General features: G+C 35.9%; 1 long non-coding RNA gene across 1 annotated transcript; it reads left to right on the top strand.

Moving 5' to 3' along the window:
- Positions 1-1,758: 1,758 nt before the first annotated feature.
- LOC120749136 (uncharacterized) lies at positions 1,759-18,395 on the top strand. The gene is made up of 3 exons (XR_005699541.1): positions 1,759-1,874; positions 8,251-8,346; positions 18,028-18,395. It is a non-coding gene; the product is annotated as an uncharacterized LOC120749136 (long non-coding RNA).
- Positions 18,396-22,995: the final 4,600 nt, after the last annotated feature.

Below are 22,995 nucleotides of genomic sequence, written 5' to 3'. Positions count from 1 at the left end.
CAGCCAGAATTTTCATGCTGTGAAAGGAACTCATCTCTTTCAGATTACTTGAAACTCAATGGGAAGTTGCTGACTCTACAGGCAGAGCACTTAGATCTCTTAAGAAATGCAAAGACATTTTTGTTTACTGACCCTCCCTAATCTTCCCACATGGAAGCTTATAGAACAAAAGGGCATTGTAAAGGCAAAGATCAGGAGGCTGCATTAAGTCATGTACTTTTTTTCGTTTGTAGCTCACTCACCAGCCTTCGTGTAGATACTAAACTACGTTTGAGAAAGCACTATATCATCATGGGTTTAAAACACATCTGCACTGAACTGCAAATCAGTTCTGAACAACTCACAGCAGAGAAAACAGAAGGAAATATCAGTTTTCCAGTCTGGTAGCAAAGAGGAAAAACAAAATAAGCAGAAAAAGGGACAAGGTGGGAAAAGTCTGTCTTATCAGATATTCAGAAAACATAATTTCATCATAACAATGCTAATAATTTTTTATGTATTTGTATAGATATTGTAGCAATCACTACGCTTGACTGATTTTTTCAGTGCAGAAGGCAAGACTTTCTGAGAACTGAAATAAAAGAGACAAAGGAACTGTGGTTTATATTTATTCAACCCCCCTAAATAGAATATGTTTTCTTGGCAATCAATGCTGACTAATCAAAGTCTAGATCAAAACTAAAATGTTTGTCTATTCTACAATGCCCTGATTAAATGACATTTCAACATATTCTTCAAATATTACGTAAGATGTTAAAATGCACCTCAGACTTTCTGTTGTATGGTTCACAACAATCTCAAGGATTTCTCTTCCTGCCAGGTCTGAGAGCAATTCTAAAAGGGATTGGTTCCTGTTAGATGTTTATCCATAGCATATCCATGAACTGAATTAATTGCAACAAAAGGGAAATGATAACCTATCATCATTCTTCCAGGCCATGATACTGGGGCAGAGACCTCTCCCGTGACTTCTTGTCCTTAGTTCAGCTCACTGAATCAATCATTCATTGAAGACAATGAGAGAGCTTTCTCTGAGGAAGAAACCACAAACCTCAAACAAGTTGCTCATGGGTGGATCATGGGAAACAAGTTGTGAGGCTAAATTTATCTCTACCTACATTAGAACTGTATTTTCTCTGTTGACAAGCTTTAAAAGTTTACAATACATATTGATAAGTATGGGTCAAATGTTATATGATAAAGGAAACCCGGAGAAGAGAGAGGAAAGACTTGCTAAAATTGAAGGCTGCTAATATCCTTTCTTGATAAGGATTTCAAGTTGTTTTGAGAATAAAGTTTCTGCTCCTTCAAAAATCAGCAGCACATATCTTCAAGGGCAAAATCATTTTTAAATTGACGCTTTACCTTGCATATAAAATCTTCTCCAAACTTCTCGTATATGTATACAAATTAATATGAAATTAACTTTAAATGACACTTCACCATGCACACCTTCTCTGAACTAATAAAATCACCCATTTTTGTTTGATGTTTCCAAATGTGTGACTCTGAATTATAGCTCCTTTTTAATTTAATTAAAGCATATGTAAAGGGACCAACTTCAAAATATTTTTCATCCACATCAGAAAGATGAAAGACTTTCATTATCACACTGAATATTGAAGAAAGACAGGCAATTTTTTCCTCACCTGCAGTAAATATCTTAATGTGCATAATACCCATTTCCTTCTCTTATCTAATTAAATCAGTTCCATTGACTTCATTCTTGCAGATACCCATTGGAGATGACCAAAGAAGTGGATATTGAAATCAGAAGCTTTCTGAAAATTAGGCAATAGCAGTTCTGTTGTGAAGGTCTCTGTAGCTACCCATGAAGGAGACAGCAGTGAACGGGGCAGCTCACCTGGCATAAGGTAATGGCAACTGCAAAATGAGATGGGGCAGCCTTTGGCTGCAGAGCCCAAAGGTCAAGCTTTCTGCAAGTCTATAGGTTGTACTGCTACTTAAGATATACTGGTGAGAAGACGGGAAAAAAAATGGTTCCCTTAAGGAAGTGAGGGCCTCTTATGAAAATCCCATTTTCCTGCTTTTAACTTTGCCTCTTAAAGCCTATTAAATCCTGTTTTTTATTATTGTTTTCAGTGTGCTAAAAATAGGGATATAAATGGCTATAAATAACCATAATTGCTGACATAAATATTTGGTCTGAAATTTCCTTATTTACCTGAATGACATTAACTAGCACACTACCATAATAGAGCTCTGCTACCCGTTGCAAGTATTTATATTAGAGATGAGCTTATAACCTTTTCCATCCCTGTAAAAAGAAATTCACTGCCTGCCAAATATTTCAAGCTTCCTTTGAATACATATCCCTGATCTATGTTACAGTTAAATTATTTACTGTACATGACATATTGTCATGAGGACATGCTAATTCCAACTCTGCCTAAGAAATTATAGGTGTGCTTCAACCACCCTGATACTCTGGCAACATTATTGCTGGGGGAAGAAAGAACTTGAAGGAGAAAGGACCTAAAGGGGTCAAGAAGGCTGAAGAGGGACTTTTGGCAAGGACATATAGCGTTAGGACACGAGGTAATGTCTTTAAACAGAAAGGGAGTAGATTTAGATGAGATGTTAGTAGAGAAATTCTTTACTGTGAGGGTGGTGAGGCACTGGAACAGTTGCCCAGAGAAGTTGTGAATGCCCCGTGCCTGGCAGTGTCTAAGGCCAGGTTGGCTGGGGCTTTGAGCAGGCTGGTCTAGCGGAAGCAGGGGTTGGAACTAGATGATCCCTAATGTCCCTTCTAATCCAAACCATTCCGTGTTTTTTATAAAGATTTCAGATCATAGCCAAGGACTTAGCAATTCATCAGTTAGGCTTTCTGCTTCTTCCCAAGCATACAGCGTGACATATGTTCTTGCTGGGTTTTTGGTACCTTTCCTGTGGTTGGTACCAAGAAGACATATCCAACAGAAACATAAGGTGCAAGATCTCACAGCCAAATGCATCATCCTAAGTGCTTCTCCCAAGCAGGGAAAGATTAAATTTTGGGATGGGTTTCACAATAAACTTTGCTCTAAAATAACCAGTTGAAAACATCAAAGTAGATGTGCATTAGAAATCTCTTCCAGAGACGTCATGTCTGAGTCAGTATAAAGAATACCATGAAACTGGGCTTCTACAGCCTTGAAATCCTTCCTTGTGCCTAGACTCTGTATTCCTCCTTTTAAGCATTAGGAGTTAATTTTCTGAAAGAAAAAAGACTTTCACAAGAAATTTTTCTGCCTGAGGTGTTCACCAGGAAGAAAGAAACGGAGGTAAATTTCTCCGCTCTTGTCTCGGAGAGGAAAATACAACTGACTCTCTTGCTTGGAAATGTTACAGCAGTAGTAGCTAACTACAGAATAACGTAATGGAAGGTCCACTTCTTCCTGAACACTCAGAGTGACTGAGGAACCAATATAGACACCAACCAACCACTATAGATATCTTGTTTGGTCACATGTCCTTCTCTTCTGTAGCCAAAAGTGTCTACAGAGGGCTAGTGTAGGCTAGCCTTCTAATGCAGCCTAGTGTAGGCTGAACACTAAAATAAAGTCTCTGACATATATATGTGTATATATATGTAAGTGTATGGCCTCACATACTGATGTAAGTTCATCTGAATGTCTCACCTTTCTCTGCATAAAGAAACTTGCAGAAATACTCATAATAAAAAATGCTTTAAAGAACTTTTAGACAGCTGTAGAGGGTGATAGAAGTAGTGTGATTAAAAAAAAATACATAAAACATAAATTTTTTATTTATATATGCTGTATATAGCATAATTCTAAACCAGAGGTCAAATATTACATAGAATGTTTTACCCATATTTTTTACTATGGAAAATATGTTGACTAAAACCTAAAGTTTCTATAGAATTTGATTGGCTGACTGATTATCTTATTATGGTGAAACTTTGCAAAAAGGAAAATTATTTTGCATAAGGGTAAACCTTTAATACAGGAATCTGCACAAAATCCTTTCATTTTTCAGTATTCAAAAGAGTTTTTCACATCAGTGCCCCAAAAAAGAAAACAGAAAGAACAAATCTGCCCAAGCAGGTTGTGTGGTTGTGACAGGATTGCCAGGAAACTTTCAAGGGACTTTGATTTTCTTCTTGATTTTATGTTTCAGGCATTCAGATAATTGGGCAGCAGTATGAAACTCTAAGGTAGATATTTACTTTAGATTAGTTGTGGCTTTTTTTTTTTTTCTTCTCTCTGACATTATAGCAACATTTGTTCTCTACTAATTCCATGCAATTTTTGACACCTCTTTACCTACTGTAGATTATTGCATGCAAAGACAAGCTTCTTTTACATGTAGGAAAAATAATAGCTTCCCTTTGTAAAGTGCTTGTGGAAACACATATAATAGAGTTATTGTCTTACCTACAGTAATAGCTTTCCAGGGAAATTTTGACCAGTTGATGATGATTTACTCTATATCATTTAACTGTGAGAATAACACAGGTAGTTCTGGTTTGTATGTCTGTAAGTAATGAATTTAAAATTGCATATATCTGCTTGCAGCTCTTTCTTCATCCTATTGAAGTGACATTTTCACATATGCTGTCACTTTCCTTTTATGTGATGTTAGATGTTGGTGTGCCTGCCCATCCACATCTTAATTATTTTAAAAAACAAGTTGTGTTCTGAGTCCAAGCAAAGTCTTGACCTTGGAGTGCAGCTGGGCGTTCTGCAAGCTGGAAACGTGGGAAATGGTGGAACAATGTTGCAGAGCTGAAGAAGTGTGTTCACGATAAAGGCAGGTGTTTCCTTTTGGTGGTCCAACTTTTCTCATGAAAAACTGAAGCCTAACCAAAAAAAAAAAAAAAAAAAAAAAAAAAAAAAAAAAAAAAAAAACCAAAAAAAACACAACCCCAAAAAAAAAACCAAAACGAAGAAACAAAAAAACACCACCAAGCCTCATATACGCTTCTGACTTTATGGTGCCGCACAAAATCTGATGTTTAAAAATAAAAACATGAAAATGAAGGTATTATCGCATGTCAGCAGAGGCCAGACAATTAGGAAAAAAAAAAAAAAAATTGTGTCTCCCATTATCCCATTAGACTGTTTTCCCACATCCAGTCTTTGAAAGAGATAGATTACAGAACTTTTTCTATAATAGTTCAAGAAAGAAAACAAATCAGAAATATGTTCAGCTTCAGGTATAAAATTATAATAGAACAGTCAAAAACTACTACAAGCAGAATTTTTGATACTGTTAAGTGGTGAATAGTCTGAAGGAATGGGCGATGTGGTAGCATGATAGATTTTGCTGCGTGTGCTTTCTTCCAAAGCCAATCTTCCTGAATTTCAGCATAATTTACTAAGAGTATCAAGATGAGACCCCAGTAGACAGATATCTTCTAGGTGCCAAACAGTAAATTTCATCCTCTAGCAAAGTAACACTGGAAAATAGAAATAAACATGAGATCTTTATTAAATTCTCTGTGTAGTTCTAGACACAGTGAAAAAATGTCTCAAATAGTAACAATAATAGCAGACTTTACATACAATAATTATTACTATCTTACTAGGATTATTTTAAGAAATATTATCCAGTAAGGGTATTTTACAGTAATAATATTGAATATTTATCTTCAGGGAATTATTTCTTTATATGTTCTCCACGTTGATCACTAAAAGCAGCCCACAATTGTTTTCAGAATACCCTTCACTGTCTCATGCTTTCTTTGTGTGCAGGGGCATGACTGACCTCACATTGTTTCAGGGATTAGAGACTCACTGTGTAGCCTGCAACCTGGTTACATAGAAATACCCACAATCTGAGCAAAACTATTAGAGGACTGCTTGGGGGAAAATTCCCCAGCCCATGATGAATAGGCCCAACAAAGATGTTTCTTCTCTTCTGTCTCCACTTGCACAGGGTTTGACCATGAATAACATCTTTATGAATCTCATAACTGTGTTTCAGTAGAAGAAATAAAGCTTTTCCTCTGCATGCAGCATTGAATTCTAATGGCACAGGGAGCTGATTAGCATACCTGAAAGCATAAAAAATATGTCATAAAATATGTTTCTATGACTAAAGCATTCAATTGGAATGACACACAATAATTTTCACACTGACCTGGTTGTTCAAAACTAAACACTGGACAAAAGCAGCACAGTCTTTGAGGGTGATGGAGTTCTGTGGCAGAGAATCAACATAAAGGGGTAGAGAGCAAGGACAGAAAGAAGTAATTTGACTAAATCACACAGAAATGGAAAATCTGGTGCAGAATGCTTGAGATGCAAACTCTATTACAGGAAAGTTGTCCTGAAACTTCTACAGGTTGATACTGATGAACAAATTATAGGTCTTCTTTGAAATTCCATAATGACAGAAATTCCATAATGACAATGCCAAAAAAAGAAGAAAAGTCTAAATGAGGCATTACAACAAACAAAATGATGCAAGGTGCAGAATCTATTTTTAAAACTTTATTCTAAGCAATTACACATAAAAACTCCAGAAAGCTCAGATTTTTCCATATTAAAGGATAAAGGGCAGCACTCCTTTATATTCAAGCATTCTATTTCAAATTAATGTTAAAACCAGGAAGCTATTTTTTTCTGGAAATTTCAGCTTGGAAGCTCCAGTTGGCTCTTTATTGAACTTCTTTTATACCAGATGCAAAAGACAGGCATAATTACATTTTTTTCTCCTAGTATGTAGTACTTATTTTTACTGCAATGAAATTGCCCGCAGGTTTCTTTCCTTTGTAGTACATACCAATCACCACGGCATATGTAAAAGGCCTCTAAAGTTTAGCCAAAAGATGAAAACCTACTTCTTGCTATTCTTTCTTCCTTTAGTTGTATTTATTTGGCAGTGCACTGTTTAGTATCAATTACATCAGGCCAAAAGGAAGGAAGGAAAGACTTCATTTGCATTGCTCTGCTGCTGCTGGCACTAATATTTTAACAGTCAAGAGTAAAAAGAAAAACATGAAATAATGTGCATTAAAATGTTTGCACAAAAAAAAATGTTAAAGCTAAAGACGGAAACTAAATTCTCACAAGAAAATTGTCCTCCAAGTCATATAACAATCTTGACCTATAACATAATTTTACTTTTTTACTTAACTTTTCTCACTGGTGAAACCAATAAAAACTGCAATGTGAACAGCTAAGAATACTTAAATACAGAAATTATCAATCTGGTTACTTTGTAAGATTCAGTTTTGATGCTCTGTTGCTGTTTTGACGGGAAACCAAACAAAAAAATGAACAATAAATAAGTGTTTATTGGAAGCTTTGATTCAGCCAAAACCAAATTCTGAGCCTTTGTTTTTGGGTAGTAGCACAGACTTTGAGTAACCATTCCTGTTTCCCTGATGTAGTGTTTCTTTCAGTGCAGATGCAACTACTCCGAGTAGTATCACAAGTTTCCTCAGATGCAACACACAAACAGGCAAAGCTTGAGAAGGCATGGCCTGAACTTCAGTCACCCACAGAAAATGGCTCAAATATAACCAGGGAAGCTTGACATATTTGTATCAGTAGATAACAGTGCTCAGTAACTCGGGAAGGCAATGAAAATAAATATTCAGGTTGTTAGTAGGAAGTTACTAGCTCTTGGTTAGAGTGAATATCTTATATTCTGGGACTGTGTCTTGAGAAGAATGGCTAAAGTTTAATGTCTAAGACAGTAGAATGTGTTAGGGCAAAGTTCTGGAAAAGCTGCAGCAAAAGGCGATTTCAGCATATGCCACTGATGACTTTATATAGTTTTTCCATCTGTGATGGATTGTATAGCTCCTTTATTTATGGAGAATTCTAGACCCAAGGCATTTTGCTAGGAATGACTAGACAATTCACAGTTATTCACTGCACATTATACTGTAGACATTCTTTGCACACAGATGCTTTATTTCTTGTTCTCTCTTGGTGCCATAAAGAAGTGTCACAGGCTAATTGAATTTTTACATGTAAATGGTCTTTCAGACCGTATTTTACTTATATGCAATTGAGAAAAAGCAGAGTCTTCCAGTGGAGGGTTTAGCAGAAGTGATGTCTCTTTGATTTCCCTGAGTTTACATAAAAACTTTTAAACATGCTTATATGATATCTTATACCAGCTTAAATCTTAAAAAAAAAAAAAAAAAAAAAAAAAAAAAAAAAAAAAAAAAAAAAGAAAAAGAAAAAAAGAAACACTTGTTTTGTCACATAGGACTAAGAACTCCAGGAATAGCTAGAATATAACTGCATTTTTGTCTTTTATCCACAGCACTTACAACTGGGGACGCCCACCAACAGCTGCAAAGTCTGCCATCTTCTCAGAGGAGCTTTCAGCAGAATAAATTATGAAGCTGCAGTAAGCTCTGTAAGGGGTAAAGGTTGATCTTTGACCGTGCTGACAGCCAGAGCTCTTATCATCTTGTTCAGCAACAAGTCAAATTGGGCTTTAATTACTGCTCAGAGAACAGTGCTCGATTAAATGTACACAACACAGAAACTGGTACAGGGCAGAAGGGAACAAGAGATGTCAGGGAGTCGTGAGACAAACCCTCTTTTTTATACTCTATTCTAGAGACAATGTGAGCTTTATATATAAAATGAAACACACAGAAAGGTTCCCTAACACAGGCACTGTCCTGAAACTTAGTGCTTAATAACTGGTTTCTTACCAGTAGGAGTTTAAAATGTATTTGGGTCAAATCTGTACAAAAGAGGGCTGCACCAAACCACCCTGTCAGGGTCCATTTCATTAATTCACATGTCATTAATTCATCTCTTTAGCTGGTCACAGAAATACTTGCAGATAACTTCAAATTAAAATGTTTAAAGGCACAATATACTGCACTCGAGGGAATTCAAGGGAATTTTTTGCAGATATTCTTATTTAGATGTAAAATGGCCTAAATTTCTTGCAATTTAATAGTTACTTTATAATTGTTAATGTCTGAGTAAACCTATCATCTCCTTTACAACATTTTTTCTGATATATTGGTAACAGCCATCCAGCAACATATGTTTTCTTAACCAATTCTAAGAACAGTGGCAGAGTTTGCAACATGCCTACACTAATAATACTTATTGTGCCTAATACAAATTGTAGGCACAAGTACCTAAAAGTCATCTGCCTATTCAAAAAACAGAGACAAGTTTAAGCATGTTTGATATCTTAAACTTCTGTAAGGCAATCTATGAATTTTCTATCAAGAAAATTGTAAAACCACAGGAACCCCACCAGTTGCACACACACACCAATATAAGCACGGAAAGTTGGAATTTAATTTTAAGAGCGGTGACCAAATCATTCTGCCATAACCCTTTTTAAGTGTAAAAGAAGCATTTTTTTCCCCAGGAAAAAGCAAAGCCTAGTATGAGAGCCCAAGTTCACCAAGTTCTCCTTTGTAGGTGTTAAAAATTTGATTGAGATTGACAGCAAAAGAAACGAGAGTACAGAGACAGTCACCTCCAGCCAGCTTCATGAAACTGTGGACTCTTGTCAGTGACATTCTACAGCTCTTCTTGTAACCAAGAAAGGAGATACACTTGGAACCCTGCCCAAGATCTACCTACATATTGAGGTTTTAATCCCGGTATTTTCAGGCAAATTCTTTCAATTCTAAGAAGCAAACATGTTGCTCATATTTGGCTTTGGGGGTTTTTTTGTATTCCGTTTTTTACATAATAACATTTTTTAAATATCTACCTTTAATTATATTTCATTTTAGTACAATGCTAAATGTTCCTTTGAAAAAGAAAAGGTTTTGTCATTCAAAAAACTTTAATCTTGGAACACCTTTTTGCTCTCCCCTCCTGCACAGTGGTGGACAGGTTTAAAAAAAGTCTTAAGTTTTAAGTCGAAGAAAGATGCAGAAAATATGTACCCTTCCAAATATAACCCATAGATTAGGATGTCACCAGTGTAGGTATAAGGCTCTATTTTTACTGACTTGGTGTGACTTCAGTTTAGATACCTTACCTCTGAAAGATATTCCTTAAGATGCAAACATTTGATTTCTTTTGTTGGTTTTTGTTCCCCCTGTTTATGCAAGTTTAAAAAGCCCTTTTTGTCACGTAACACAAAAATCTGAATCTAGAGGTTTTTTTGTTAGAAAACTTCTGTGGGAAATCTTGCATGAAGTGCTAGTCAAGTACCTTGAGTAGAATATCATAAACACCAGGCTAGAAATTACTGTAGATTAGCTCCAAAATTCCATTATAGGTAGACATTTTCATCAGTTTCATAAAAACTAAGGCTTACGGTTTTTTATTTATTTTGAGTGGTTATCATTTTTAGTGGAAAAGATTCCTCGTCTAGTTCCTCCTCTTTGAATCACATTTTCTTTGTCTGTACTTTCAGATGTATAATAAGGTGCTTGAAGTGTATTCTGTTAACTAATTTTCTTTTCTTTTCACAACTGATTTCTTTTAAAGGAAATATGATTCTCATTAGGCCATGTTTATGATCATTCATGACAGTGATTCATTTTTAAGCCATGTTTAATTGAATATAAGTCAGAGGTACTAAATGCACAACACTGGATGCCATGATTCAAAAGCCTTCTAAAGAAAAGAACATGCATATTTGAAAACATCTGGATAAAAGTACTTATTTGCATTTAGATCAGGGATTTGGTTTTATATATATATATATATATATATATATATATATATATATATATTTTTACCATTCTCATCTTTTTTAACACTTCCAAGGAAGGTGATTTCACTTCTTCCCTGAGCAGCTTATTCCAAAGCTTGAACACGCTTTCAGCAAAGAATTTATTCCTTAAATCTTGGTTAGATTGGGTCTTTCAACAGTCAGACAGGAGAATTTATGTCTGCAGTATGACATATGACTTTTTAGTGGAGCAAATCTGGTCCAGTTCCTCATAAAATACATTGCTAAGGTCTTAGAGGGATGGTTGAGATTTTCAGTGACGTCAAAATTTACCTTGAAATGTAACAATGCACTGATTTTAAGGTCCATCAATGTGGCAATGGACAAAAGTCTTATGCACCTGGCAAAAATATAACATTTTAAAAACAGGGTCTGAAAACAGGATATATGAAAAACATATAAAGGCTTTCAGCTGCTTGACTCTATAACTACACTGAGAATATGAATTAAAATCTTTTCAAATTGGATAAAAAGAGTCTTAAAAAATGCTGATAGTGTGAAACTAATTCTAGGAAGATCTACATTTGTACTTTGCAGCAGCCCCACAAAACATTTATTCTCTTTTGATATTATAAATAAAATGCAGAACATCTATTAATTGTCTCTTAGATGTCATTCTGTACTAAAACAGATTTGAAGAAAATAATAAAAATAACAATTATTAAAGTTATCATCATGTTATGACTAGGACTTTGTGAGAAGATAGCCTCTTAAAATGGATTGTGACTGTCATGTGACTGAGCATAGGTAATTTAATGTTTTACTATTTCCTCATTTTTGATGCCAAATGATGAATGTGCTAATGCATTTTGTTTCCTTGATTTTGCCTCAGGCTTTGAGGTTAATAGTGTGCAACAGTGATATAGATACCGTCATTCTGTTCAATAAAACATCCCCTATCAAAGGGAGAAATGGTAAATAAAAAAATTAATGCCATTCCTTTGAGAAGCTCTAATCGACTGTAATGAACTAAATAAATTTAGTTTTAAAAGCTGAATGAAAAAAAAAATTACATCTGAAAATTAAATTGTAAAACAGGCTTTTTCAGCAGACCTGGTCCCAGGCCATCCAAGATCCAGAGAAGGGTTAAAACAAAGATGTGGGGGTTTTGACTAAATGCACTGTTCACCAAGCAAACATAATGGCTGATGATTGTTAAACACTTACCAAGCAAATCCCCAGTATCACATACCAGGCTGGTAGTTTGAATGCAAAGAGGAGCCTGAAGCATACTTTTCAAAGCATGATCTCTGTTTAGATATATTTTGGTTGAAAACTTACTTAACAACGTTTCAAATAGATGAAGCAATGATCAAAATGTGTCCCGTTTTGAACTTGGAAAAAACCCCATTATTTTACAATTCATTGAAATTCAAAATGATAAAAATTGAAATATTTAAATTTATATGTAATAATAGGTTGCTTTCCTCAAGATTTTCTATGTTGACTCTTCAGTCAAAAATAAATCTCTAAATAAATGCATTCAAAATCTCTAAGTAGTGTAAATTGCAATAACTCTGACATAAAAGTCGTGCATTATCAAGATCCCAGTTTAAGCTCTTGCAATTCATATTCTTTTTATATTGTTTCAGTGTTGCCAGACTTACCACAAGAGAAAAAGTTTACCTTAGTTTTCCACAACAAGCTCAGAGGCACAAAATATCACACAGGCAAAAACAATACTCATGCTGTGCTACAAAATCTTATCCAAACTATCTCATATTTGAAAAAGCACTTTTGCTGTAACAGTCAGTCAGGATAATGTCAAATATTTTGGGAATAGAGTAAGCTATTTGAATCCCTTGATTCAGTGAAAGGATTAATCAGCTTTATCTCTCCATGAAATCATTATATATTTAATCCAATTTAACATCCAGGCGGTGTCAGATACTGTTGTAGCATGCTGAGAACTGCAAATTTTCCAGCTGGCAAAACAATTAAGTGCTAATTCATTGCCTGCCAGCTTCCACGTATGCTCTTTAAATCATTGTCTTGGCTTTGGATATTTTCTGCAAAATGGACTAATGGGAGAATGTAATCTCTTGACCAGGAATTTAGCGTGCTCTTCATATTTAGTTTAGTTGCTGAATTTGCCAATGCACACCTGAAGATCCCTTAAACAGAAGAACTGAGAGGGAAACTTCCAGCAGTGCACAGAACTCGAAGCCAGAAACCTCATAAATAGCATTTGCAATACTACTTTGTAGCTTCTGCCCTGATTCTGACATTTATTACACAGATGTTGGTCAAGTAAGTTAAAGTTCAGATGGCACTATTAATAAAAGTCTGGTGCTCCTACTTATGATTAAATAGGTCTAAGTATCTCTCCATAGCAATGAATTTTTTTGGTAACTATGTGTTTTGCAATATCTTTGAGAAAGGGTTTCTTATCAGCAATAATATAATAAATGGTGTAAACCACGTGTAGTACAGCTAAGGAACAAACTGATCAGTGGATTCATGGTGAACCTGGCAAGCAGTGGCCAGGAAAATTCAGTATTATTTAAGAGACTGGAAAATAAAGAAAGAGAGGGAAAAAAATGGCTAATAAAAGTTTGGATAGATGGAAAGTCTCCTTATCTTCCACACTCTTACTTTCTTTGCATATATTTTTCTTGCAAATCATGTTCCTTTTGCACTCAGCTGAATGAAATATGAATCCAAGCTTGTCTGCAGTTTATCACAGGCATCTATTTTTTGACCAGATTATAAGAGGGTTAAGTCCCATCTCATACTCAAATCAAGGTATTTGTTATTCATCTCAGTGATGTTAAAACTGAATATCTAATTTATACACTTACATAATTTCTAAAACAGACACAAATTTTTCATGATATTTAAATTTTCTTGTTTTATATTGAATTTGATACAAGGTTTAGCATCTCTTTGTCACCCAAAAGAACAACTTTTCTGTAAGAAGCAGAACAGGTGCATATTTCCTGGAAATAGAGTCCAGTTTCTATTTGAAAAAAATTTGTTTCATTTTGCTATATTCAGAAATAAGAAAACAAATTTGCAAGAAGTTTTCTCTTCTGATAGATGACAGGTTTTTTGATCCTTGTTCTTGCATTGTCTTTTTGCCTTACACGTGTTAATACCTGAAGACCCACAAATCCGGCATCGCTTTATGAAATGCTGCTGAAAACACATGGCTTAACACTGCAAAAAACATACAAAATTAAGAGCATTAATAACAGCATGCTTTATATTCAATCCAGTCCAAGACATATTTCCCACTGAAATGTATTTTTGAAAAAGAAATTAGTTATGAAACTCAACCTAAACATAAAAATACTAAGACTGAGAGGTGTGCCTTTGTGAGAATAGCGCAGAAATTCTATATACAGACAAATAAACCTGTAATTAGCAAGGAAAGAAAGTCAAACTTGCTGGGCTTCCATCTAGTAACTGCTCCTCCAGGAGTGGATTCTGTTGAGATGGATTTGGAGGGTTTTCTAGCATTCCTTAAAGAGATCAAAATTCATGGATTAGTTAAACAACCAAGTCAAAATCTGACTGTATAACCTGTCAAAGTCTTTGTAATAGTAAATAGTAGTTAGTAAAGCTCTGATAGTAGTTCATTTTTAGAAGAAGCTCAGACTCCCCCTTTAACTGAAAAGAGATTACACGATAAAAGCCCACATTGCCCCACCTGCATTGCCTGTTTAGGTAGTACAGAATAAGGTCATATTTGTTCATACAGGTGGACCACACACTTTTGCATTCTAACCATGAAAAACCTGGCAGCTTTAAGAGCTAAATCTAGACACACAAATAATAGAAGTTTCTCTGGAAGCTGTAATCAAAGGCTGAAAATCCAGAACTGAGACCTAAGCAAAGACACATATGTTCAGATCAGTGTTCGTAAGAGGATTTTGATGAAATATTATGAAGATAGTGGGTATAAGGAGTATCAGAATTACTATGCTGCAGCCCATACCAATTCTTTTAAACATCTTAGCATTTGCCTACTCCTCAGTCTGTTGCAGGTTAAATTGCATGTGGAAGCCATCCTACTCAGTTTAATAAAATTAACAGAAATTGCAGGTGCACAGCTTCAGAAAATGATCCAAGTCGCCTAACACACCTGTCCAAATTTCCTGCAAGAGTTATTGGAGATTTTAAAGTACATGTGAAGATCAGAATAAAGCAAAGTTGTTTTCCCAATAGAGGCATTTATTTTGCCTAAACACTGGCACTTCCAGAAGATGATATTGCCTCTGCTTCAGTTAAGCCTCTGCTACTGTCAGAGAGCTGAAATATTCAATGTAGGTGCCTCTTTCTCATTCTCATTCCCATTCTCATTCTCATTCTCATTCTCATTCTCATTCTCATTCTCATTCTAACAGCAGCTCATCAGAGGACTGTAATTTCTACTTTTTTCAGTATGGTGAATATGTCTGTAACTCCACCCAGAGAAAGAAACATTCCCCATGTTATAAGTCAGTGCCCAAAATACTGAGGAACAAAGAAACACCAATAATGGTATTCTCTCCTCTTAACACTTGGCTACCAAGCCACAATGTATATTTACTGAAGCAATATAATCCAATGCTATACCTTATGGCCAGTTAATCAGGACACTCTCCAGCATTTTGGATATGAAAATTCAATACCCTGCTCAGACTAAATCAAGTCAAAGGTTATCTATCTCCTTTTTTACTGTTCATAATTCTTAATTATTACACACCCTTTCCATAAAACAGTACTAGCATTTCAGAACATTTTCAGAGTTCAGCTACCTGTATAACTATTCCTGGATCACAATTCATTTGTTGGCAGTGTTTAAAGGGCATGCCTCAAGAATTTTTAAGCAGTCAACATGGACTTCCTTTGAGCATCCTAGAGATATTCCATCTTAATAGGGTGGCACCTAATGAAAGTTGTCATATAAAGAATGAAATAGTTTTTAAAAACTGTTGACTATAGCTGAAATGGAAATCAGGTGACTGTGTACTCCATCTCTACCTAAACCAACTAGACACCATCTACAGCTGTTTTGCATTCCAGTGGCTTTCACAGTTTGAGGGGTTTTGAGATTTTTTTTCCCTGTGAAACATCTGGCTTTCGAATACATATTATTATTTCTGTTAGGAAATGAACTATTAAAATGCAAGATATATTTATCCACAGGAAAAAATACATCCAAACTAGTAACAAACAGTACACACCTGTCAAGTCTGTATGCTGCTGTCCCACACTGTCTTGCTAGATAGTTAAATCTGGTTATGTAAGTGTCCTCTGTGATTCCTGGACCTTCCTGAGAAGTCTATTAAAATTACATTTAATAGTTTCTTGAACATTTAAATTTTAAGCAAACATGTTAATGTTGGTGCTCATCGGGACTTGTCCTTTCATCTCAGACTTCTGTCATGTCTTGATAATTGACTCCACACTTGTTTATACAGGTTCTTCTTCCTGTGTTTTGACATTTTCTAACCCACTACTAAACCTGCAAGTAATTCAGGAAAACATATCAATTCTCCAGTCACTTTTTTTCTATGCTGACGTTATTTTGGCATTTCCTTTTCCATAGTCTCTTGCCAGAGTGTTCAGTCAGTCTACGGCCTTTACTTGTACCTCTGACCACTGCACCTTCATTTAAGTGCTGGCAAATCAAGGACAAACAAGAAAATGGTTTTTAACTCAGATTTTTTTATTAGTGTTGCCTTTGTAACTGCAGGGAGTTTGAGGCACATATATCTATAGTTCACATTTTTATCAATTCCTTCAGCCACTAAATAATCTAAGTTCTTATCAGGTAAATTGGCAAAAGTACTATCTTGAAACACTTCAAGAATGAAAGACACGGTAAAAGACTGTACAAGGTTAATTCATCACATAAAAGAACAAAAAATATAATCAATCATATTTCTGGACCACATTTCATCAGTTTCCTCACTTCTGAGGGAATGAGAGCTTTACTGAAGTAAAACATTCCAGTCATGCTAAACAAAGATCTAAAAGAAAAGGGAAAAAAAAGAAACAAGTATTTTTAAGTTTTCTTAAAGAATTTGCATACATTATTTTATGGTAAAGTGCTCTATACTTTGTACGATATCTGGCGAAAAATTCAGCGCACCAGATTCCCTTACTAATAAGAATAGCAATGATAACAAAAATCCGTGAAGAAGAGTTTTATATTGTGCAAACTCTGACCAAGAAGTGTCAGGACTGAAAACAGCATGGGCTATGCCAGCCAGATGATCTGCAGAGAGAATTAACTGCAGAGTCCACAGCTTTGGCTAGCCCCAGGACAGTGTCATTCAGACTGCTTCCAGGACTTCAGCTACCAGCTTTCGTTTGAACCGGGCTGTCAGGCAGAACTACCAACACATTCAGAACCAGAGCAGAAACCCTGTGTGATCATTACATGGTCTAGACAAGTCTCAAATGGTCAGCAGCACCGAAGCACTGAAGTTAAGAATTTTTTTTTTTTTTTTTTTTTTTTTGTGGGGGTTCAGGCAGGTATCATTTTAATTTTTTCGTATGTTTCATAACAGGGTTCTGCAATAGGAGCAGGTATAATGGTTTTAAACTGAAGGAGGGTCAATTCAGATCACAAATAAGAAAGAAAAATTTTAACAATTAAAAACAGAGTGGTGAAACACTGGAACAGGTTGCCCAGAGAGGTGATAGATTCCCCATGCCTGGAAACATTCAAGGTCAAGGTTGAACGAGGCAGGATGTGATTTCAAATTAGACACATATTTCATAGCCTGACATAAAAACACCCACATATCTTTTAAAAGACTAAGTCCCAGACTCCTATGCCAGTGTGTTTTTCTCTTTTGCTAAGATACCTGTTGGTTTTAAATTTCATATTTCCTCCTTCCCTTTCCTACTAAGAGATTTATAGTTTTTCCAGTGATATTCCTATAATTTTTCTGCTGAACTGCATCTAAATACTGGCTAGTTTCAAACAGAGGTATCTAAATCTACAGGTATTAGTAGTAATGGGCTATGGAAATTGCAATTTTCACACTGAGATCTTAAACTGAGTTTAGGAACAAAGAGATATCTAGGATGAATAAAGAACCAGCATTTGATGAAGACTTACGCTTCCCATCATGAGTGTCTCAAAGAGTCTCATCGTTCCCTTCAGGAGCCTTCAGGAATCTCCTCTAGTAGAGTCTAGATAAAATATTGATTACTTTTATTTGATTTGCCAAAATCAGTCTCTGGAATACTTAGCACAGAATTATGCATTTCATTATCATATAATATTGATTACAGAGCATTGTAATATAATGTAATCTACATGTACAACATAATATAGCTTTTGCTTGAAAATTCTGTTTTGGGTCTGAAGATACCAATAAAAGAATACGAACAGGTTATGGCTAATAAACAATATCCTCTATTTTCTAGGTAAAAAGTATTCCAGCTGGTAGTTTTCAGTGCAGAATGTAAACTACCAATTCACAGGATCAGAGAATGGTTGAGGTTAGAAAGGAACTCTGGAGATCATCTGGTCCAAACCCCCATCACCTGCTCCAGTTACATCCCTCTGAACGGCAGTGACCAAGAGTCATCCTTGCACAAGAATGTTTGCATGGAGCTCGCTCACCTTCACTCCCTAGGACTGGGCTGGGATTTTTTGAGAAGTGAATCCATCCAGTTAAAAGACCTCAGAGAAACATCTGCTTCATGATAACTTCCTTCAAGTCAATGCCAGGTGTGCACAGGCACTAAATCATTAAAAAGCTAAAAAAAAAATAAATAACTTCAGCCATGTTTGCATCAGTGAGATGACTACAAATATGTATACAAATATATGAACATACAACCACATACAAATAAATGTATTTGAAGGCTGTATGTGTTTTTAGATGGATAACATGTATGCAGCATTAGTGATTGTTTCCTTCATGTTAACCATCAATGGTTTCCCTGAAAATTAGCCTAACAAGATGATGAAATAAGAGGATGGTGGAAAAGGTCTGCTGACCACCTGTGTCTTATATTACCTTCCTAACATTATTGGTTTTCTCTCTTTATATTTAAAGTTTTAAATATTGATATTTTCCCTTTCACATTTAGAACTCCGCAAAGGATATTGGAAGGATTCCAAGATGTCTCTAACCTCTGCTCTGACAAGTCATGTCTATAAAGTTCCTTCTGGAGTCCAAAAAATATAAGCATACTAGCTAGCAAAATCTTTAACACTGAACCTGACACATCACAAATCAAAATGAGAAACTCTTTGCAAGTTCAAATGTTTGTGAGGACCAAAAAAAGCCAAAAAAAATCCACACATCTTTGCATGATGTGCAACAGAAAGATTATCCTTTCATAGACAATTTAGGCAATGAAGCCATTAGTTGGAGGTTCAAGCTTTATTTGATGAAGGGAAATGTAAAGATAGATAAAAATATCAAAAGAAGTTAGCAGCTCTTTTAAGTTTATGCATTCATAAAGTATAAGAAATTATCCTTCTACTTTGAAGTGTGAACTATGATGCAGATAATTTAAAACAACAAAATAATAGTTCTGGCACAAATGGGAACAAATAAAGGGACTGTGATTTGTTGGTCTACTAATGCAAGTATGAAATCAAATCAGAGTCTTTTTATTTCTTTCTGTTGCTACTATTTAAAAAGTAGTAAGTCAGTCAGTCCACTCAGAAAAATGTTTTAAAGTACCCACAATGGAAGAGTGACGATCTCACTAGATATTCACTATATCACTAGATATGGGATATAATATATCCCCAACACATATTATTCCTCCTTTGAAACAATTACTAATCAGGGATGAATAAATTCCCTGCAGTTCATTGAAAGCTGGGGACTAAGAAGGGAAAAATAACATGTTGCAGCTCTTAAATTAATGATTTCTGATGTCAAGTAAAAACATTATTTTAATAGTTTACTCCTTCAGTAATCTGTGCTGAATGTTAATAGAACTCTTTAATACACTTCAACTAGGAGATTTCAAAACAAAGGAAGGGTTGTTTTGTCTCTGCTTTTAGTCTGGGAAGGTGAGGGAATTACCTGGCTTCACCTTTACAATAATTTGCTTATATTATTCCACAAGAATAGAAGAGTCTAAAGACACCTATGCCAACTCTGATTTCTGAGAGATATTTATAATGAAAAGGTCAAATTATCCATGTCACTGTCAATCTCATAAAAAACACACAGCGCAATGAAGGAATTTTTAATTCCTAACTCTAGAACTGGTGCACATATGGCCTGTGACTGAACTAGAGAATTTAAAAAAAAATTAAAAAATCATACTCTAGCCAATACTAACTCAACTACTCCAATGGAGAGAAATTCTGGCAGCTTGTGTTGTTCTCAGCAGTACATCTGCTAATCCTTCCTTTTATGTAGAAATAAGAAGCACAGTCAAGCTGAGTACCAAACAGCTGCAGTAATCCATATAAGACCAGAATGATCTTTGGAAAGAATAGTATTACTGCATAGACATTGGATGCTTACCATTTTTTTAATTAGACAATTAGACTGATAAGATAGTCTCTGTCTTTTTTTTTTTTTTTTTTTTTTCCTTTTTTTTTAAGTATGTTTGAGCAGGATCTGTCTCAGTCTAATCTAGGTGCATGGTTTTCTTCAGACATGAAGTAAAAAAAATCAAAAGGACAATTTTTGGAAGTAATCTTGGACAAATCTGCAAATAACTTTTCCACTGACTATAAAGAAGCCTAGATTCCCACTTTAGATGAGATGTTTGTTTAATTTCAGTGCAGTTCGAAGCAGGTAAGATAGGTCAGATCACCTATATAAGTCCAATACATAGCATACATGATACATGTATTATATACTTATGTGTATTTTTAGTCTTGGTACATGTCCGTATGTGTGAACACATGGGGGAACATGGGCAGATGAGTGTACACATACAAACTCAGATTACAGTGTGTACATCCTAACTGCTTCACAGATTTAGTATAGGCATACTGGAGCACACAGAAATATATTCCTGGGTGCTTTGACAGAAGCATGCTGTTTAAAAAACAAATTAAATCATCTCATATAATGAATAATCCAAAGCTTTTAGGCAAGAGTACCAAGGACTATTTCCTTTCTGATCTCTCAGTTGTATAGTTACACATTAGGAGTATTTAATAATTCAGGCACTTAATGTTGAGACCAGTTAGAGCATGAAATAGGAATAATGCCCCACAAGAGTAAGAAAAAACATGAGATTTCAACCCAGCAGCAAAGAGATAAAGCCTTATTTATGCCTGGTGCCCAGTGAAATCATCGATATTCATAGAACAATTTTCTTTTTGCCTGCACATGCTCCCTAAATGATGGAATCTGTGTTCTCCAAATCCTTCTTGCTAAACTCAAATCCATAGATTCAGTTTTCCTAGGAATCACTGGCCAGTTTTCAGAATCTTTTCTATAGTAATATGAATAGAAGAAACTCCATAAAGAGAATGCAAGAGAAAAGTAAAATGAGGAGCCACTGTCATAATGGAATCAAATTTCCAGGCATGTCATTAAAATGAGAAACTAATTGTCAAATTCTGGAGTCAGATTTTACACTTGGATACATGTACATAACTTCCACAGGTTTAATTAGGACCTATTCTTATGCGCCAGAGAAGATAGTTTGGCTTAAAATTTGTAATTATATCACATTAAAAACACTTGTTTTTCAGGTGCAGCCAGAAGTTCAACAAGTTAACCATGCAAATCACATTATGTAAATATTTGGATTCATTACTATTTTTTTTATAAACCATTTCAGAGTAAGCAATGAGTCCTCTTACACTACTTGTTTTACTGGGGACAGTGCTTCTTGCAAATTGCCAAGTCAAAACAGAACACACAGCAGAACAGCAGAAGAACCATGAGGCAAAACAGAGGAAATAATGTGTACTGAGATGACTCACTGAAAAGCAGGGTGACAAGACACTAAGGATTCAAATAATAATTTCCTGTTCTGCTCCACAAGCTAATAATAGAAAGAAGCTAAAAAGTGCTTAGCAATACTGTTACAAACACGATATACAACACAATAATAAGTATTCTTTATCAAGAACACCTTGATTATCTCAGTAAAGATATGCACAGAAGGTATAATTAATGCTGTATGTTGGGAGATTTACAGCTGTTTGTGCAGCCCTCAGCATCATACAATTGATATGAACATATCTTGGGGTAGGATTGTGTTGCATATTCAAGCGTGCAAAATAAGATGAATATCACATAACACCTGTGAGCTGTGAATGTAATCTCACATTATAGACAGAGCTTAATTGTCTGAACATAAAAGAGTGGTATCTTCTATAAAATCCAAGGGTAGCTAAGATCTCAGCTATGATGGGGCTGAGAGTATCGAGACAGGACCTACATGGCACCTAGACCCTTCTAAGTAACAGGAAAAGGACAAGTAGAATATCCTGGACAACTGTGCCCAGGCCTTGGCCAATACACAGACATAATATGCTTCCATGAACAGAAGCATCAAGTCCCATTTAACATTCCAAGTGTTATAAATAGGCAGGAGTCGATGTTATCTCCTTTTAATGCCTTTATTAGTGATTTCAGCAGAGGGACGGCTCGGGGTAGGGATGCCCTTGCCCACGCTGCACCAGCCGGACACCGCCGAGGAGGAGGTCTCGTCGGATCTGCGCCGCTGTCGTCGCAGAGCCGGAAGCCACGCCTCACGGGAGTCCCTAGGCTCGCTGATGGCTCGAATGTCTAGGGGGGGTGACTCTTAGTAGGGACTTCAGAGGTTATGGCGACTCCTCTCGGTGTTTATAGATGATCCTGGCAGCTACCTTGGCTCTTTCCCCACTCAGTGCTGCATTCCGTCTCTCCGGGTCTTGATCGGGCTCGCTGTTCTGAGCGGTTCTTGGTTCTAAACTCACTTCCGGCTATACTTGATTTGCATAGAGGCGGTGACAGTCTCAGAGCAGGCGAGGAGTGGGCGAGGCCCCCAAGTTGATGGGCAGGCTGGTATGTGGGCGGTGTCTCGGAGAGCAGCAGGGCTTACAGACTAAGGTAGGGGTGCAGGGAAAGTACGGGACGGGATGAATGTAACATTCGAACCACAGAATCAGTGCATTTACGATTGGGTTTTAGGGTACAACAGTACATTAAACAGATAACTAACAGATAACATTGATACATAGAACAGAGGATACCCACAACTAACTACTAACTGCTAATAACTAATGGCCTGGACCCTTAGTAACTTATGAAATTAGTGCGTTAACATCTTTATCTTTCTCAATCCCCCCTCTTTTTCTTTGATCGAGTTTAACTCGCATCAATTCTTTTGAGTTCTTCTCTGATGGTTAAGAGTTTTTCTTTCACTAGGTCTGAGGCCCCTTCCTGATTGTCTATCTTTTCTAAGCAG

Source organism: Hirundo rustica, chromosome 2, assembly GCF_015227805.2.
Source record: "Hirundo rustica isolate bHirRus1 chromosome 2, bHirRus1.pri.v3, whole genome shotgun sequence".
In the NCBI taxonomy this organism is placed as follows: Eukaryota; Metazoa; Chordata; class Aves; order Passeriformes; family Hirundinidae; genus Hirundo; species Hirundo rustica.
This window is presented reverse-complemented; position numbering and strand designations above follow the sequence as displayed.